Source organism: Phoca vitulina, unplaced genomic scaffold, assembly GCF_004348235.1.
Source record: "Phoca vitulina isolate PV1807 unplaced genomic scaffold, GSC_HSeal_1.0 scaffold2, whole genome shotgun sequence".
Taxonomy (NCBI): Eukaryota; Metazoa; Chordata; class Mammalia; order Carnivora; family Phocidae; genus Phoca; species Phoca vitulina.
In genome coordinates, this window is record NW_022589705.1 from 38,670,310 (window position 1) to 38,689,925 (window position 19,616).

General features: G+C 39.4%; 1 long non-coding RNA gene across 1 annotated transcript in view; it reads left to right on the forward strand.

Annotated features, from left to right (window-relative positions):
* LOC116645480 overlaps positions 1 to 14,455 on the forward strand; it is a 174,759-nt gene extending 160,304 nt beyond the window's left edge. Inside the window, exon 3 of the long non-coding RNA XR_004301960.1 lies at positions 13,972 to 14,455. This is a non-coding gene — a long non-coding RNA (uncharacterized LOC116645480). The remainder of the gene's footprint in view (positions 1 to 13,971) is intronic.
* Positions 14,456 to 19,616: the final 5,161 nt, after the last annotated feature.

A 19,616-nucleotide genomic window follows, 5' to 3' on the forward strand; every position in this document is an offset into this window, starting at 1 on the left:
TGGTAAGTGAACTTGGGGGCAGGGTGAAAACTAGACTCTCCTTGGAATCAGGTACAAGTAGCCCCAGTAACCCCGCAGCTTGTGGGCCATACGTTTCCAACCATGTCCCACATTAACAGGTCACATGGATAAAGTGCCATCTTGGTTAAAGCCAACTGAGTAGTTTAAACAACAAATCCTGCAGCCCAGAGGTCACCTGTGGGGCTTTAAGTTCAGTGAATAGAATACTGATCTAGAAAACCTTACACATCTGAAGAAAATTACCTTCAGTTGCATGAAAAGCATGATGAGTTTCAAGAAATATTCTTTGTTTTAGAATTTGATAACTAACACCCTATTTAACCTTGAGATACTGATATTGCAGGAGCCATGGTGTGGGTCCAGCATTGGTGTATATAATGATAAAGCTGCTTTGCCGGAGACAGATTTATGTGAGGGCTATTATGTTATCTTTATTATTATTATTACTAGTATTATTATTATTATTTTAAAGGCATTTCTTTTTTTAAGATTTTATTTATTTATTTGAGAGAGAGGGAGAGTGCAAGTAGGGGGTGGGAGGGGGCAGAAGGAGGAGAAGCAGGCTCACCACTGAGCAGGGAGCCAGACTCAGGACTCGATCCCAGGACCCCTGGATCATGACCTGAGCTGAAGACAGGTGTTTAACCGACTGAGCCACCCAGCCGCCCCTATATGATGATGATGATGATGATGATGATGATGATGATGATATTCTGATATTAAGATTGAAAAAAAATATATGTAGGTGGGTAAGCAAATCAAGCTTTGTGTTTTGATTTGAAAGAGATTGAAAGACATTTTCTAAGGCAAAGTATTTTTCTGAGTCTCTTTTGTTTGAATGAATTATCCTCCTACACTTTTGAAGGCTATTCTGGAGTGCAGATTGTAAGTTTAGGAAAACTTTTTAGTGGCATGATTTCTACTTGATAATACTGACTTCTGCTATCATCTTTTTTCCCCTTTGGTTTTTGCTTGTGAGACACACGTCTAGCCTTTCAGCTCAGGTTTTCCAAACTTTGAAAGTAAAACCTTGTCTTGGAGACACAAGAAGACAGGCCGCCTCCAGCTGGGAGCCAGTGGTGTTCTGGCCTTGCTCAGCGCGGCAGGACCAGTTTAGAACTCACATTTGGAGCCAATGTCAGGAGAGCTCTTGTGTAGTATGGAGACGGTCAAATCAGGTATTAAAGCTGGAAATTACTTCGTGGAGGCTGCAGTGGGAGCCTGCAACCACAGCTTGGAGTTTTAGGCTGTTAGTATCTCTAGCTGCTTATTTCTCCTCATATTCTCCCTCCTGTAAATGAGCAACATCTTCTCCCTCTTGTAAAAGGCAATGCATCTATCACCCACATGGAATTCCCTTTTCAATTTCCCCAGGTCCTTTGAAGATACCTTTTCTCTCTCATGCTAGCTCTTCTCAGGTCCTCGGTATCAGACTAAGGAAATCAGAAAGAAGATTTGAGGTGTTCAGGGTCATTTCCAAGGAGAGAAGATGTGAATATCCAGCAGGGTAGAGGAGACCAAAAGAGAAAGTGCAGACCCAGGGAGGCAGTGGAAAACAAAGTTAAGCAGAGACTGGTTTGAGGCACAAGGATGTGGAATATTGGTCATGAAAATGGAAGAAATCTCTAACAAAATTCTTCTGTTGGAGATGGTCTCCAGATGTACAGGCCATGTGTTTGGTGAAAAATGCATTACATCATCGTTACTCTCCAGAACTGTTATCAGAAACCTTTAGGGAATTAAACACTGCTTTTACATAATTGCCATTTACTTCATCTTTCGTGGTTTTGGTGGTGGTAAAATATATCTAATATAAAATTTGACATTTTAATCATTCTTAAGGTATAATTCAATTCAGTGGCATTAATTACATTAAAAATGTTTTATAACCAACACCACTGTCTATTTCCAAAACATTGTATCATCCTAAACAGAATCTCTGTAACCATCAAGTGATAAATCACCATCCTCCCTCCAACCCCAGTCAGTCCCTAGTAACCTTTAATCTACTTTCTGTCTGCCTAAATTTGTCTATTCTAGATATTTCATATAAGTGTGATTATACAACATCTGTCCTTTTGTGTCTGGTTTATTTCACGTACCATAATGTTTTCAAGGTCATCTATATGATAACATGTATCAGAACTTCATTCTTTTTTATGGTCAAATAATAGTCCATTGTATGTATATATTACATTTTGTTTATCCATTCATCTGTAGTGAACACTCGGGTTGTTTCCACCTCTTGGCTCTTGTGAATAGCACCACAATTACCTAGTCTTTTAAAACTTAGAGTAGGCATTTGTTGAAGAATAGTCCTTCCCTGCAAGGTTAATTCTTTAAGGGGTGGTTTTAAAATATCTTTGTTGGGGATAGGAATTTCCAGATCATCCTGGCTGCTTAGTATGGTGGGCGCCACATTCTTGCTTTGAGTACGACGTCAGCAGAATCATTTCTGAACTTGTTCTTGTTCCACCAAGGTAAACTGAGGGTTATCGGAGTAACATTATTGCTTCAGAGCCCTCAATGAACCTGGATGGTAAACAGTGCTCAGCATCAAGTCCAAAAATAGAAGAGAGGTGAGATTCCAGAGAAGAACGAGTGACTGAATTATATGCTGACAGAGTTAACAGCTATGTGGTCTTCGAGCTGAGGCTAATGTCAGTCAGGGATTCATACAGGAGACAGACCCACTCTAAATATTTAAAGCAAGAAGGGATTTAAGACGGGGAGTTGGTTGCTTCCAAAATTGTCAGAAGGACTGGTGGAGTGGGTATGAAGAGGGCAGGAGAAGGCTCTCAAAACCATTCTTCACTGACCCCTAAGAGAGTTACCATCTGAAACCATCACTGGAGCTAAGAATTCAAGAGCACGCCTTTGCGCCAGTGATCCAGGGTTCTGGAGCTTGCAATCATTGCAGTTGGTTCTGTTTCTGCCCCAGCCACCTCCAGGGCAATTGCCTTGCAATCCCTATAAAGTTGGAAAATGGACTGTGGACAATACCTGCAGAGATGCTTCACATTGTACTGCTTTGCTTGCCAACAGAAGCGAAAAAGCTATCTGTCTCACTTTTACCCAAGTTCAGTTTGTTTTCCAACTTGGTGGAATAAACGTGGGTAACATTGCCCTTCTCCCCCCTCCCCCGCCCCGCCAAATTAGTCTCATGGGCACCAAAGGTAATTTAGGCTGAATCAAAGGTTATGCATTCCCTGATGTGATTTTCTTTCGGGTAGGATCAAAATAGAGATAGATTGTCTAGGGCTATTCACTGAAATCTGAAGTTTGTGAGGAAAGGAAATTGAAACTTAGAAAGATATCTCATCACTTTAGTAAATAACTTTTTTTTAATTAAAAACTTATAGATGGTGATGAAAAATAGCATTTCCATAGTAGTGAATTTAAGATGAATACCTGGGTCTGTGCAAACAGAGAACTCTGTGACTTTATAGAGAAGTTTCTTCTGGGGTAAAGGGTGGAGTTACCACTATGGGAGCCTGGGGCACCCCAGTCAGAACTCAGCAAGCTCTGGAATGAGCCTTGCAGTTTCCGAGGAAGAGGTTTTAAGTTGGAGGCTCGGAACACGGCTCTGCCACTTTCTAACAGGATGCAAATGGCCGCATTTTCCTCAAGTGTCAAATGGGCTTGAAAGTACCCATTCTCCCTAATATTCTTAAAGGATGTTGATATGCCCAGGTGAAATAAGAGCTTTGAGAGTATTTTGTAAGAACAGTTGAGAGCTATCCATATGGAAGGTGTTGTTACTGTTGTTTTTATCATTCTTTTAAGATTAATAAAGTGCCTTATACCGCAGAATGTTCTATGTAGATAGATTTTCAAAAAATTGTAGTTGAGTTACCTAATGAACTCTACACACATTCATTGTGGTATATGTCAAGATATCACACTGGGGCTGGGAAAGCAGAGGTAGTTCTTGCCCTTAAAGAACTCCTCATTTCAAAATTCCAAAAGTCCCATAAACAGTATGCCCACTAGATACATAAACAGATCATTTTAAGGCCAAGTGGAAAGAGCAATAATTGAGGAATACACCGGGTACTGTGGGAGCACAACGACAGGCACCTCATTTGGCCAAGGGGAGCCAAGAAAGGCTTGCTAGAGGAGGTGAGACAGAGAGTGAGTGACAGCCCCAGTATGAAGGTGCCCTTTGGCACTGATGACCAAATCTTTTATTTTTTTCTTTCAGTAAGGAGGTCAGTTCAGAGAGAAACAAAAAAATTTTTTTAAAGATTTCATTTATTTATTTGAGAGAAAGAGCGAGAGTGAGAGAGCACAAGCAAGGGGAGCAGCAGAGGGAAAGGGAGAAGCAGGCTCTCTGCCGAGCAGGGAACCTGATCCAGGGGTCAATCCCAGAACCCTGGGATCATGATCTGAGCTGCAGGCAGATGCCCAACTGACTAAGCCACCCAGGGGCCCCACAAAAATGTTTATAGATCACATTAGAAATGATTCTAAAGTGGGAAATGTAGTAAGGTTGAGCCTTGAACAACGTTAAGTTTGAACTGCACAGGTCTATTTATGTGCAGATTTTTAAAATAAATATAGTACAGTATTATAAATGTATTTTCTCTTATGATTTCTTAATAACAATTTCTTTTCTCTACCTTATTATATGAGTACATTGTATAATACATATAACATGCAAAATATGTATTAATAAACTGTTTACGCTCTCTGTAAGGCTTCTGGTCAACAGTAGGCTATTAGGAGTTAAGTTTTGGGGGAGTCAAAAGGTATACATGGATTTTTGGCTGCAGAGAGGGTCAGTGCCCTTAACCCTCACGTTGCTCAAGGGTTAATTGTTCTTTGTGTCAAAGCAGATTTTGGTGTTTCTTCCTGTCACTGAAAGATTTTTGGGTTTGGATAAAATTTTAGAAACTACATTTGGCATAGTTCACAGTATCTAATTGTAAGTAGCATCTTTGCAGAAAGTCTATAGAAGCTGGTAGGGAGGTGTTGAGACTGAGCAATTAGGAGAAGGTGATGAATTGGCATCCAAATCCAGTCAGAAAACAAGGATGCAGAGGCAGCTGCGGTAAAGAATTCCTGGGTACAAGGAAATCAGGAAGAGGGGAGCTGACCTTGGGTAGTGGTGGGTCTAAGTGGGCTGTAAAGTTTCTGAATCCCAGCAAGAAGTGGAAGGGGGATACAGGCAAAATTCCATGTGGATCATGAAATTGTCTTCTCTCTTGTCTATTTGTAAAATAGCAGTCTGGCTGCAACACTTCTGGGAAAGTGTGTATGTGTGGGGGAGGGGATACTTGTCTGAGCTGCCTTTCTTGGGGTCCTCTGCTAGAGTATCACTGGTTGGTAAGGTGGGGAGAGAGAACAAGACAGGTACGATTTAGTGCTCCCCCCCCCCCTTTGGGAGCTGGCTGCCCTCAGAAAGTACATGATCTGCTCTTTGCCTGAGTGTTCATTGTTTTCAGGGGCCCAGTGGAGAGGAGTCTTTAGTGATCAGCACAGCCCATAATTCTTTAGACTTTAATCTTTGAACTCTGATTTCTCCTTGGGAATTTCATAAGGGAGGATGGCTCAAGTTCAAATATGTTGCATTCTTTTTGTTACTGGAGAGTCTTCAGGTTATCATGTAATCTCACTGCAGAACCACTAAGGGACTAAATCAGACATTGTGACTGGACATGGTTTAGGTGGGGGAATCAAGTGGCAGAGTGAATTTTCAGCCTTGAGTCTAGAATGACCTTGTATGGTCCTGTCCTGTAACATTCTGACTGACTTCAGAGTCTTCTGGGGGCAAGATCTAAACAGCCTGCTGGTGCTTAATAAAGGGTGGTTTCTTCCTTCAAGAAAATAATCAAGCCCCCGATCAAACCTTTAGGTTAGGAAATATCTGGGGAGAAGTTCAGTTTTCCAGCTTCATGTTTCCATGTGAAAAACCTCAATTAATTGATGCGTTTGGGGACACCGAGTTCACAATGTTCAGTTTCTTCCTCTCCCTGGGGTCTTTGGAGAGAGCAGTTGACAGAAAGTATAAATTATGTTCTGCTTTGCTCTTCGCCTCCAGCGCAAGCCTGTGGTTGTTTGGCACATCCACTGATTGTGGGTGGGCAAGTCTGCTTATATCAGGACAAAGTATTACCAGGCCTGCTATCAGTAGATCTCAATCACCGGGCTCCAGTATCGGCTCTCATCAATAATCTCTCTGACTTTTGGGCCTCTCTCTTTATTGATTCTAAACTTGGTCTCTTTTTTGGTTCTGAACTTGGGGGGAGAAAGGGAGAAGAATGTTAAGGAATAATCCTGTCAAACCCTTATAGATGCATTTTTTTTTTTTTAGATTTTTATTTATTTATTTGACAGAGAGAAACACAGCGAGAGAAGGAACACAGCAGGGGGAGTGGGAGAGGGAGAAGCAGGCTTCCCGCGGAGCAGGGAGCCCGATGCGGGGCTCGATTCCAGGACCCTGGGATCATGACCTGAGCTGAAGGCAGAGGCTTAACGACTGAGCCACCCAGGCGCCCCCCTTAGAGGTGCATGTTAAGAGGCTTTTTCCCACTCGAGCCCATGCTGGATCATAGAGCGTACCAATGAGGGTGTGAAGTCCACATCCTGAGTGGCTGGTTCTGCCAGGGGTGCAGCCCTCCCGTGGTAGTCCCCTCCCTAGCTCAGAATGTGACCTCATCGATTTGGGAGGGGCTTTTGTAATGCATTTGCTTTTCAAATGGGTTATTAGTGAACGTTAATTTTTTTTTTACAGAGCATTTCATTATTTTAATTAACTTCTTCTTATTGTCTTTTTTTTTTTATTATTATGTTAGTCACCATACAATACATCATTAGTTTTTGATGTGGTGATCCACGATCCATTGTTTTCGTATAACACCCAGTGCTCCATGCAGTACGTGCCCTCCTTAATACCCATCACTGGGCTAACCTATCCCCCCACCCCCCTCCCCTCTAGAGCCCTGTTTGTTTCTCAGAGTCCATAGTCTCTCATGGTTCATCTCTCCCTCCGATTTCACCCCCTTCATTTTTCCCTTCCTTCTCCTAATGTCCTTAATTTTTTAAGTGATATCCAGAGAACTTCCAGGATTTCACATAACTCAGTTTCACCATAGTGTCTCAGGTAAAGAAACACAATCCAGCAGCAAAAAAATAATTCTATTTTTCAGGTTCTGTAATAGTCACCTTATATAAATTAGCTCATGTAATTCTCACCATAAGTATTTTTCACTACATTTTTATAGATGAGGAAACGCAGGTGCACGTGTGCACGCACAGAAAAACACACACCGGTAACACACAAATAGAGAATAGCTACATTGTGCCAGGTACTCTGCTAGGCGCTAGGGCTAGAATGGTGAGTGAACAGGAGTCCTTGCCTTCTTGGAGTTACAGTCAAGTGTGTGGAGGCAAGGGGAGGAATATAAATATCATATATATATATATAAAATCACACACTGTAACTAACAGAGAACCCAACAAGGACTGGGGAGCAAGGAAGGTTTCCTTGAGGAAGCCATATTTCAACTGAACCCTGAATTTGATTTGTTTGATAGCAAAGCCTTTTAAAACCCCAATTAGTTGAGAACTGTGGAAGTCATGAATTTTAGGTTCCAACAGACCTGGATTCAAATCCTAGGGGGTTTTGTTGTTGTTTTTTGGTTTGGGGGTTTTCTTTTTCTTTCTTTCTTTCTTTTCTTTCTTTCTTTCTTTCTTTCTTTCTTTTCTTTCTTTCTCTTTCCTGTGTTTTGATGTGGTGAACTAATTTTCAGTTTCATTTTCATAGAGTGGTGAAGATGATGATGGTGGTGGTGGTGCAGCAATGACAGTGATCTCATAAGGTAAAGATTAAAAGCAATTATATATGTAAGCATTAGCTCAGTGTCTGGCATCTGGATTTTTTTTCTGTTCCTCCTATTCTCGTCCACTTTTTCCTTCATCTTAGTTGGGCAGTCTTAAGTCTGATTCCCAAGAGCCTGGCTGTTGGCCTCAAAGTCTCTTTCCTTTTAGAATGTCCCTTTCGCATGGACCATTCATGCAGATGGGATTGCTAGGGGTCCGTTCTCACACCCAAACTCCCGAAAGTGGATATGTAGGTTAGGTACCCACCTTGCAAACAGAAGATCCATTGCTTATGAGAAAAAGCCCCTCACCATGAGCCAAAGATTAAAAACAAACAGGATAGCTTATCTCGGACAGCATCCTCTCCAGTTGGCCAGTTTTTCTCAGCCCCGATTCCTTGGGGTTTTACTTTTCCTAGGTCTGCTGCAGACCTCCGCTCTTGGCCACGGGTTGCGCAGCTCCCTCTGCGAGCTGTGCAGGTTGTGGCCACCTCGCTGAGCCCGCCCACCCAGGACACAATTACTGCCAATTGCATGGGGACATTTTGTGTGAGAGAATGCCCTACGACAAAACACACAGAGGGAAGCAAAACACTGATTATTTAATTTGCATTGTTTTTCCATGAATCTAAAGAAATTCCCTTCTGCAAGGAGCATGGAGGCAAAATGATTAAGACAAAACAACCAGAATAGAATAAAATAAACCCACTTGCTTAAAAGAAAAGGGTGGGGGGAACCCTTGGAAGCAGAAGCAGTCATAAAAAACAATGTTATTTAAATAATACTGTATCTCTCCTGCCTTATCATTCTGATTACATTCAACTAATCTACAAAATTGAAAGGTAATGAGCAGTATTTCCTTAAAGCACATTAAATAATAGTGTCAAAATGCAAATTTATTCATTAAGTATAGATGAGTGTGTTAAATATTCATGAATTGTTGTTCACAGTATATAATTAATCCCATGGTCTTTGTGTCCAAAGCATTGAGAAGATAAAGGGTTGCACCACCACTGTTGTGAAATTATATCACTACCAAAAATACCCCTCAGGGTAAAGGTCAGGCCTGTAGCAGATCCCAATCTGGAACTTCATTTTATCAATACAGTACAATGTATTTTAATAGGGACATGGTCATCTGATGACACAGATTTATTTTTCCAACTCCTGCTGTCTGATAATCTAAGTGGAAAATAGATATTTCAGGCCTGAAGAAGATCTTGCTTGGTTTGAATATACTAGATCTGAGATTCTCTTTGTTTCTGACCTTGGGCAAATGGAAGCATTTTATAAAAGTCCCCTCCTTAAACAGAAAATATCGTGTTTCTACCTCCTTTCCTACTCTTCCTTTTTCTTTCTTTCTTTCTTTTTTAAGATTAGTCCTTTCACTTGGGATGGAGCATTGTAGTTTTATAATCTTTTGAAAATACAGCCCATTTTCTCTATATGGCCCATCTCATCTAAGGCCATATGGAGTTTAAAAATCATTTCTCTCCCAAAATGGCTAATGTATCTTTGTGAGTTCTGGAAAGTTAAAACCACCCATTCCTAGTGTTTCTTATTGACTTTCAAGGTTACTTGTATTGCTGTTTATTTTGATTCATGAGTATTGTTGGTCTCTGGGGAAACTCATAAGTACAAAATAGCAAATGAAAGAAAATTCAGATTTTTACCAAAAGTCAAAGAAGCTATAAGTTTTATTCCTCCTTTTATATCTAAGTTTATTAATAAACTTTATAGTGTTTGGAAATTTTAAAACTAGAAACCAGGTTTTTCCAATTCTGTGACTTATCAGTAATGAACTAGCCATGCATGATGTCTTTTATGTAAAACTATATAAATATATTTTTATGTCTGTGTATGGATTGGATTCTTGTTCTCAATTCTTTACCCTCCATATATTATACTTTTACAACCCTACCTTTTGGCATGTGATTTTTGCAATATATTCTCCAAGAGTAGCCAAAGTATATTTCTCTGCTCCACTGATGTGGGACTTAGCCATATAACTTGTTTTGTCCAGTGAAATGTTGGCAGAAGTGAAAGTGGGCCAGCTCAAAGCCAAGGCTTTAAGAGGCATCATGTGCTTGTACTCTCATTCCCTTATGCTTTTGTCATTCACCACAAGAAAAGCATGTCCTAGGGAGCTGCTAGTCCAAAAAGTATGAAAGGAAAAATGGATTTCTCTTTGGCTGGAGCCAAGACCAGCTGAATTCCATACAAACCCTAGCATACCTGCAGATCTGTGAAGGTGAACACAAATGTTATAATAGGCTACTGGGTTTTCGAATATGTATGTGTTTATTCTGGTAAGTATATACAACATAACATTCACCATTTTAACCATTTTAAATGTACAATACTGTATCATTAAGTACATTCACATTGTTGGGCAACCATCACCACCATCCATCTCCAGAACTTTTTCATATTCCCCATCCACAACTCTTTATCCATTAAACACTATTCCCCTTTCTTCCTTCCACCAACCCCTAGCAACCACCATTTTACTTCTTTCTATGAATTTGATTATTCTAAGAACCTCATATAAGAGGAATCATAATTTTTTTCCTTTGTGGCTGGCTTATTTCATTTAGCATGTCTTTAGGGTTCGTCCATGTTGTAGCTTGTGTCAAATTCAATTCCTTTTTAAGGCTGAATAATATTGCGTTGCATGTCTATACCACATTTTGTTTATCCATTCATCAATGGACACTTGGGTTGCTTTTACCTTTTGGTTATTGTGAATAATGCGGTTATGAACATGGCTGTACAAACCTCTATTTGAGTCCCTTCTTTCTCTTCTTTTGAGTGTATACCCAGAGGTAGAGTTGCTGGATCATATTGTAATCTAATGATCAATTTTTTGAGGAATTTCCATACTGCTATACTGTTTTTTCATAACTTCTAGATTATTTTATTTTCCCACCATTTCCCACATCACTTATCATGGCAGCTCCATTTGAATTTGTGACTCCTGGGAAAAACAGAGATGTGTGGGAGCTTGGGACATTTAACTTTCCCAAGTCCCCAGATTCCATGTGTGGCAGTGGGCAATGCAGAGTAGTGCAAAGTATCTAAGATTTAAAGTCCGAGAATCCTGAGGTCCAATCATGTTTCTCTCTTGGTCTCTTGGTGACCTTGCACAAATATCTCAACTCTTCAAAGGCTCTGCTCTGTTATTTATAAAATGGAATTACCCATATTACAGGGTTGTTGTGAGGATTCCATGAGATAATATATATATGAAAATGCCTAGAGGAGCACCTGGAAAAAGGAAGCCCTTATATACATGAGTTCCCTTCCCCTTCTTTGCCCCAGACTGCCAATGTTTAACAAGGACAACAACAGTAGCAGCAATGATAACTTTCATCTTCTGAGTGCTTATTGAATGCTAAATACTGTGTTAACTACTTGACAATCATTATCTCAAGACCCATGATTTCCAATAATGCCTGGAGTAGTCTTCCTCTGGATATCCACGTGGCAATGTTCTTTCTTCTTCAAATTTTTGCCTAAAAGTCATCTTCCCAATGAGACCTATCCTGAACACCCTTTTCCTTGTGTTTTCTCTCTGTGTTTCACTTTGGGTAGATTCTATTGCTTCAGATTCTATTTATATAGATTCTATGTCTTCAAGTTTACTAGTTTTTTTCTTTCTCAATTATCTGCTGTTAATTTCATCCAGTATCTTTAATCTCATACATTGCAATTTTCATGTCTAGAAATTTAATGAGTCTTTTACATATATTACATGTCTTTACTTAACTTTTTTGAGCATATTCAAACTGTTATAAGAATTGTTTCAATATCCTTGCCAGCTAATTCCAGTATCTGTGTCAATTCTATATTGATTTTAATTGATTGATTTTTCTTCATATTTTCCTGCTTCTTTGCATTCCTAGTCATTTTTTATTGGTTGTTATAAATTTTACTTTGTTGGGTACTGGATATCTTTTTTTTATAAATAGTCTTGAGCTTTGTTTTGTTAAGTTACTTAGAAGCAGTTTAATCCTTTCAACTTGTTCTTAAAACTTGTTAGGGGCGACCAGCGCAGTATTCAGGGTAGGTCTAATTATTCTTCATACTCAGTCAAAAACTTTCTGAAAACTGTACCCAGCACTCCGTAAATGATGAGGTTTTCCAGGCTTGCTGATGAAAATGGCCACTATTCCTGGCCTGGTGTGAACCCTGGTAATTGTTCCCTCTAATCCTTTTAGGCAGTGAGTTCCCTGGCCTCAAAAGTGTATGCTGACAAGCATCTGGAGACTCTAGGGGGACCCTCTGCAAATCACACAATTCTCCATCTGTGCTTTTTTCCTGCCTGGTACTTTATCTTGCCAACTCGCATCACCTTGGTCTCTCTAGAATACCAGCTTCTTCTTCTTTACTCAGGGTAACCAACAGAATTTGTTTGGGTTCCCTCTTCCTGAGAAACGGCCTGGAAACTCTTTCAAGTAGTAAGCTGGGACAGTGATAAAGCTTACCTCATGTGTTTCTCATTTCTCAGAAATTACTGTTCTTTGTTGCCTGGTGTTCAGAATCTTGAAAACCTATGTTTTGCGTATTTTATTTTCTTGGTAGTTTCAGGCAGAAAGGTGAATCCAGCCTTTCCTGGTCCTGGTCAGAAGAAGTCTTTAATTATTTTTAAATTTTATTATTAAAACTATATATTTCATGTCCATATCACAAGAAAGGTCAGAGGGCTTTAATTTACTTTTGTCATTTATAGGTGGAGAAAGCTATTTTAGGCATGTGTACTGGTCAATATTATTTAGTGTTGTTTTTTTTTTTATGACAAATTTAAGAGTTTGGAAACAGAAACCACATGAAAACCTGGAACTAATCATCTTTTCTGTAAATAACACACTATCAACAGCAAAAGATAAAATAAAGAATGTTTTGGTTTTCCCTTGTGAGTGTTTGGAGGTGGAAAGGGCAGAAAAACATCTGGATATCATTGGAATTACCAGAATGTGGGACCATAGACAGGCAAGCTAAATTTCAGGACATCTTTTATCATCATCAGTCAAGTTATTAATAAGTCAAAAGAATACACTGTGTAAAGCATTAGAATAGGATGGTGTCATTGTGAAGGACATCTCTTTGAAGTGTCATGATAGATGGAAATGAATAGTGACTACAGTGATTCTTCACTCTGGAGTCACGAGGCCATAGATGTCCAGCGTGATAAACAAAAGGCATCACTAAGCAAGGCTACATTCGCATGGTCTTCAATGGGAAAGCTGAGCTTGAGTTGCTTGATATAACATGGTATAGGCTATAAAGTGGGCTGAGGGCTATGGCACCTAGAATTTCCTCAAATAGTTGGGTGTGGAGGTAAGGGTGAGGAAGCAGGTGGGAAGGCACATCTGTCTGCCTAAGTATCACTGGTGAGCCAGGGACATTTCTGGTATCTGAGAAGTGATCCTAGATTATTTGCTTATCTTTAACCAGATGCCTCAACCCATATGTTTATATATTCAATTTTGCTTTCATAGCACAAATTGAAATGGATATTGTCAACTCTCACCAAAATGAATACTTTACTGTGAGCAATTCAATTTGGTTGTATCTCTTGGATATAATTGGCCAGTTAACTTTTTTGGTTTCTTCATACATATATAAATGTTTTACATATGGTAGTGTGAAGGGTAATAATAATAGTATTGGCAGAATACTATTGGACTCACCATAGGCTAAGTTCTTTATATGTATCAACTCCTTTAATCATGTCAATAGCTACAGAAATTAGATATTTTAGCTTTGTACGTGAGGCTTGAAGAGATTAAGTAACTTGCCCAAAGTCATACACTTTATGTGTAGTGAAATCTGAAAAGCCTCAGATACCTCATCTGACAATGTGCGTGTGTATTGGATTCCCCTGAGTTGTTGTTAGTGTTAAGTGAGATATGATGTGAAACGTTCTTAGCTACAATGCCTACCACAAAGTAAGTACCCACTACATGATAGATAAGTACCACCTTCATTATCATTAGTGTTTTGTTCAAGGTCACACACTTAGTAAGTTGGAGCCAGGATTTAGAAACATCTGATTCCAGAGCCTAAGCTTTTAACCACTGCTCTCCTGACTGTTCTCCTGACTGTTATAATCTATTTCCTACAGGCTTTGGTGTGATTAGAGGCATAACTTCAATTGCTGACAGGAAGATCTGACAAACAAGAAGGTTTAAAGGAAAAAAGCAAGATGGAATCATAAAAGAGAGGATCCATGGTTTCCAGAGGAGCTAGCTTCGTCATGATATGTTCTCTGGAAGTTCTTCCTGCCTACTCAAAACTTGAGACAAGACAGTGTTCTAAAAGCAGACCAGTAGATGACTTGCCAACCAAAGAAGAATTCATGGGATGCCATCAGAAATTCCTGTGGATATCAGTCAGATCAGAAACATGAAATAGCCAGTGCAGCTGTAGTCTACCGTGACTACCAACTGGTCAGCTCAATGAATAGCTAGTAAGATGAGCAAGACCAAGAAGAGAGATGTGACCAGTAAGGTCATTGCCTTGTGACTGTGCAAGGATGGGGTTCCTCAAAGCTTCCTGGTGGGTTCAAGGAACATAAAGGAAATATAATCCTGAAAAAAAGCATTAAACCAAGAGATCAATAGTAGTGGGTGGGGTGGGGGGCGGGGCTGAATACAGAGGCAGTAACGAGAACTGTTACTATTGTGCTGTTGTGCTCCACCTCTGGTCTTTAATAAGAGCCAGCTCATCCAAGTGCACACAAGAGCTGATAATGGATGATGGTTGCTACTTGAGGAATTACGTAAGGGTTTCTTTCCGTGTACCTAATTGACCATTAATACCTGTATTTTTGACCCTATATTCTACAGTTTTTCTTGGCTTCCTAATATCTCCCCCGTCCCCTTTCACTTTGCTTACCTGTTGAGCATTATTCTCAACTGACTGCAGTTCTCATCCCCTTTGATGCTTCTTCTATCCCTTACCTATTGCAATGTCCTTGTGGTCACATGATGGTAAGAGTTTCTAGACTCCAACAAGGCTGAGCCTTTGGAGCAGGAGCACTATCACTTGAAGTGATCCGAAGCCCTAGGGATGCCCTGGAGTCCAAACTATGGTGCACTGGCCTGTTAAAACAACTTTGTGTTAAAGTTCTAGTTTGATTCTTCTCTCTCTCCAGGTGCTTCCTCACCTCTCCCTCTAGACCTTATGCTTCCTGAAATAAACTGAAAAGAGTTCAGCCTTCACAGACAGTCAGGCATGGAATAAAATTCTGCTTAGTTGCTTCTTAGCTGTCTGATCTTGAGCCACTTACTTAACTTCTCTGAACTTTACTTTCTTCATCTGTAAAGGGGGAAAATAATAGCACTTACCTCACAAAGCTGACTGAGGATTAAAAGAAAGAACTCCATAGATTTTATGCTTGAAATAACAGACAGTCTTCAATTCTTGCTCCCTTTAATATTACTTATTAATTGTCCCTCTCTTCCTCCAGCCCCATCACGTATCTTTCCCATCTCTTACTTCTGTCAACTGTCTTCTTCCTCTAGATCTTCCTTTTTAACACGTCCAGATTATTATAAAAAAAATAACAAACTCCTCTACACTCTTTTTTAAACATGCATTTTATTGTCAAATATGATAGACATACAAAAAGTACAGGAACTCTAAGGGTATATTTAATAAATTAAAAAGTGAACACCTGTATAACCCCTCCCAGATCAAAAAACTTGGACCTTGTGCTTCAAAATCTCCTATATTCATCACCTTTTCTCAGAGAGCCTCTATCACTCTCTTACACTAACTGAAGGCTCATTTCCTCCTCTCCATACAGATTTCCTTCCATATTCTCAAGGGAAGTCATGGCACTTGTCTGCCAGGAACTCCCGTGAGGAAAGAGTGGGGAGAAGGAACTGAGGGTGAAATGGGGAAAGGATGAGAAAAACTGACCAAATAGAGAGCCTCTTCTAGGAAAATCAGCATTCCGAATCACCTATGCCCAAGCTAACTCTAATCTGAATTTGGGGACTCGTCCTTTCCTAAAGAGTTGCATCTGGAGAACTCAGGACCTGGTGGTGGAGCTTTCTGGCAGCACATGCTCTCAGTGTCTGGTGGATTTCTGAGTTGTACCACAGGTGGGTCTGCCCAAAGAATGTGAGGGTTGCTGAAAGCAGCTCCAGGGAACTGCCCTGGGAGGAGTTTACAACTGGGTTGCATTTCAGAATAGGGCTCTAATCCCAGAATGCATGACTAATTTAAGTGTGTACTTTTACCATTTCCTGGACAATATAAGGTATTTAGAAAACTTTACCCTTTCTATGTTTATTAGTTATTGTGTCATTTATTTCTATTTAACAAATATTTCAAACTCTACAAACTGATTATTGTTTTATGCCATCAATATTCATTACTTACATATTTATCCCTTTTATTGCCTTTTTTTAAAAGATTTTGTTTCTAAGTAATCTCTACACCCAACATGGGGCTTGAACTCACAACTCTTGAAATCAAGAGTTGCGTGCTTTACCAACTGAATCAGTCAGGCACCCCTCTATTGCTCTTTCTTACTTCTTGCACCTCTGTGTTTCCATTTCTGATAGATTTCTATCTTCCATCCTAAGAAATACTGTCCTATTTATTTCAGCCCAGATTTACCGGTGACAAATTCATTTATGAGAAAATGCCTTTGTTTTTACTCCATTCTTATAGGATACTATCCCTGGTTATAAAGTTTAAGGTTGGCAGTTTTGAAGATGGCATTGAATTATCCTCTGGTGTCATTATTTCTATTGAGAAGCCACCTGTCAGTATTATTTTTGCTCTTTTGAAATTAATGTGTCCTTTTTTTCCTTTGGCTGCTTTTAAGCTTTTCTCTTTGTTTTGTTTTTTTCCAGTTATATTATGAAATGTTTAAGTGTTGCTTTCTTTGTATTTGTCCTTCTTGGAGTATAAAGTACTTTTTGAATCTGTGGCTTGATGTCTTTTTTGTTTAGAAAATTTCTTGGCCATTTATTTTCAAATCTTCTCTTTGTTAGGCTTCAGTTACATGTGTATTACTCTTTTTCTTGTGCTTCAGCCTGGATATTTACTACTGACCTATCTTCTAGTTTAGTCCTCTCTTTGGCTATATCTAGTCTACAGTTGAACCCGTCTCTTGAGTTCTTATTTTGTTTTTGAAGTTTTCTGTGGTAGAACTTTTATTTGATATTTTGGTTATCTGCTGAATTATTAATCTTGCCATATATTTTTTAAAAAAGATTAGACACAGTTATTTTTGCTTTATGTATGATAACTCCAATATTTTATTTCCCATAAGTTCATTTCTGATGTCTGCTATTTTCCTTGTTGATCCTTTCCACTTCTTTGTTTAATAGATTTTTATTTTTTAAATATTTAGATTTTGCATATGAGAAACTATAGAAATAATTTGATTCTGGATCATATTGCTTTCCTTGAAAGAGGGTTTTTTGTTTGTTTGTTTTGGTTTGTTTTATTTGTTTTCTTCTTTTTCTATTGGAGTTAAATGTATTCTGATGATGTCTTTTTTTTATTATGTTACGTTAATCACCATATATCATTAGTTTTTGACGTAGTGTTCCACGATTCATTGTTTGCATATAACACCCAGTGCTCCATGCAGTATGTGCCCTCTTTAATACCCATCACCAGGCTAACCCATCCCCCCACCCCCCTCCTCTCTAGAACCCTCAGTTTGTTTCTAAGAGTCCATAGTCTCTCATGGTTCGTCTCCTGCTCCGATTTCCCCCCCTTCATTCTTCCCTTCCTGCTATCTTCTTCATTTTTTTTTTTTTAAGATATAATGCATTATTTGTTTCAGAGGTACAGGTCTGTGATTCACAGTCTTACACAATTCGCAGCACTCACCATAGCACATACCATCCCCAATGTCCATCACCCAGCCACCCCATCCCACCCACCCCCCACCACTCCAGCAACCCTCAGTTTGTTTCCTGAGATTAAGAATTCCTCATATTAGTGAGAGCATATGATACATGTCTTTCTCTGATTGACTTATTTCGCTCAGCATGATACCCTCCAGTTCCATACATGTCATTGCAAATGGCACGATTTCATTCCTTTTGATGGCTGCATAATATTCCATTGTATATATATACCACATCTTCTTTATCTTTTCATCTGTCGATGGACATCTTGGCTCTTTCCATAGTTTGGCTATTGTGGACATTGCTGCTATAAACATTGGGGTGCGCATACTCCTTCAGATCACTACATTTGTATCTTCGGGGTAAATACCCAGTAGTGCAATTGCTGGGTCATACGGTAGCTCTATTTTCAACTTTTTGAGGAACCTCCATACTGTTTTCCAGAGTGGCTTCACCAGCTTGCATTCCCACCAACAGTGTAGGAGGGTTCCCCTTTCTTCGCATCCCCGCCAACATCTGTTGCTTCCTGACTTGTTAATTTTAGCCATTCTGACTGGTGTGAGGTGGTATCTCATTGAGGTTTTGATTTGGATTTCCCTGATGCTGAGCGATGTTGAGCACTTTTTCATGTGTCTGTTGGCCATTTGGATGTCTTCTTTGGAAAAATGTCTGTTCATGTCTTCTGCCCATTTCTTGATTGGATTTTTTGTTCTTTGGGTGTTGAGTTTGATAAGTTCTTTATAGATTTTGGATACTAGCCCTTGATCTGATATGTCATTTGCAAATATCTTCTCCCATTCTGTCGGTTGTCTTTTGATTTTGTTGACTGTTTCTTTTGCTCTGCAAAAGCTTTTTATCTTGATGAAATCCCAATAGTTCATTTTTGCCCTTGCTTCCCTTGCCTTTGGCGATGTTTCTAGGAAGAAGTTGCTGCAACAGAGGTCGAAGAGGTTGCTGCCTGTGTTCTCTTTTAGGATTTTGATGGACTCCTGTCTCACATTTAGGTCTTTCAACCATTTTGAGTCTATTTTTGTGTGTGGTGGAAGGAAATGGTCCAGTTTCATTCTTCTGCATGTAGCTGTCCAATTTTCCCAACACCATTTGTTGAAGAGACTGTCCTTTTTCCATTGGACATTCTTTCCTGCTTTGTCGAAGATTAGTTGACCATAGAGTTGAGGGTCCATTTCTGGGCTCTCTCTTCTGTTCCATTGATCTATGTGTCTGTTTTTGTGCCAGTACCATACTGTCTTGATGATGACAGCTTTGTAATAGAGCTGGAAGTCCAGAATTGGGATGCTGCCAGCTTTGCTTTTCTTTTTCAACATTCCTCTGGCTATTCGGGGACTTTTCTGGTTCCATACAAATTTTAGGATTATTTGTTCCATTTCTTTGAAAAAAGTTGATGGTATTTTGATAGGGATTGCATTAAAGGTGTAGATTGCTCTAGGTAGCATTGACATCTTCACAATACTTGTTCTTCTAATCCATGAACATGGAACGTTTTTCCATTTCTTTGTGTCTTCCTCAATTTCTTTCATGAGTATTTTATAGTTTTCTGAGTACTGATTCTTTGCCTCTTGGTTAGATTTATTCCTAGGTATCTTATGGTTTTGGGTGCAATTGTAAATGGGATCGACTCCTTAATTTCTCTTTCTTCTGTTTTATTGTTGGTGTATAGGAATGCCACTGATTTCTGTGCATTGATTTTATATCCTGCCACTTTACTGAATTTCTGTATGAGTTCTAGCAGTTTTGGGGTGGAATCTTTTGGGTTTTCCACATAAAGTATCATATCGTCTGCAAAGAGTGAGAGTTTGACTTCTTTTTTTGCCGATTTGGATGCCTTTTATTTCTTTTTGTTGTCTGATTGCTGTGGCTAGGACTTCTA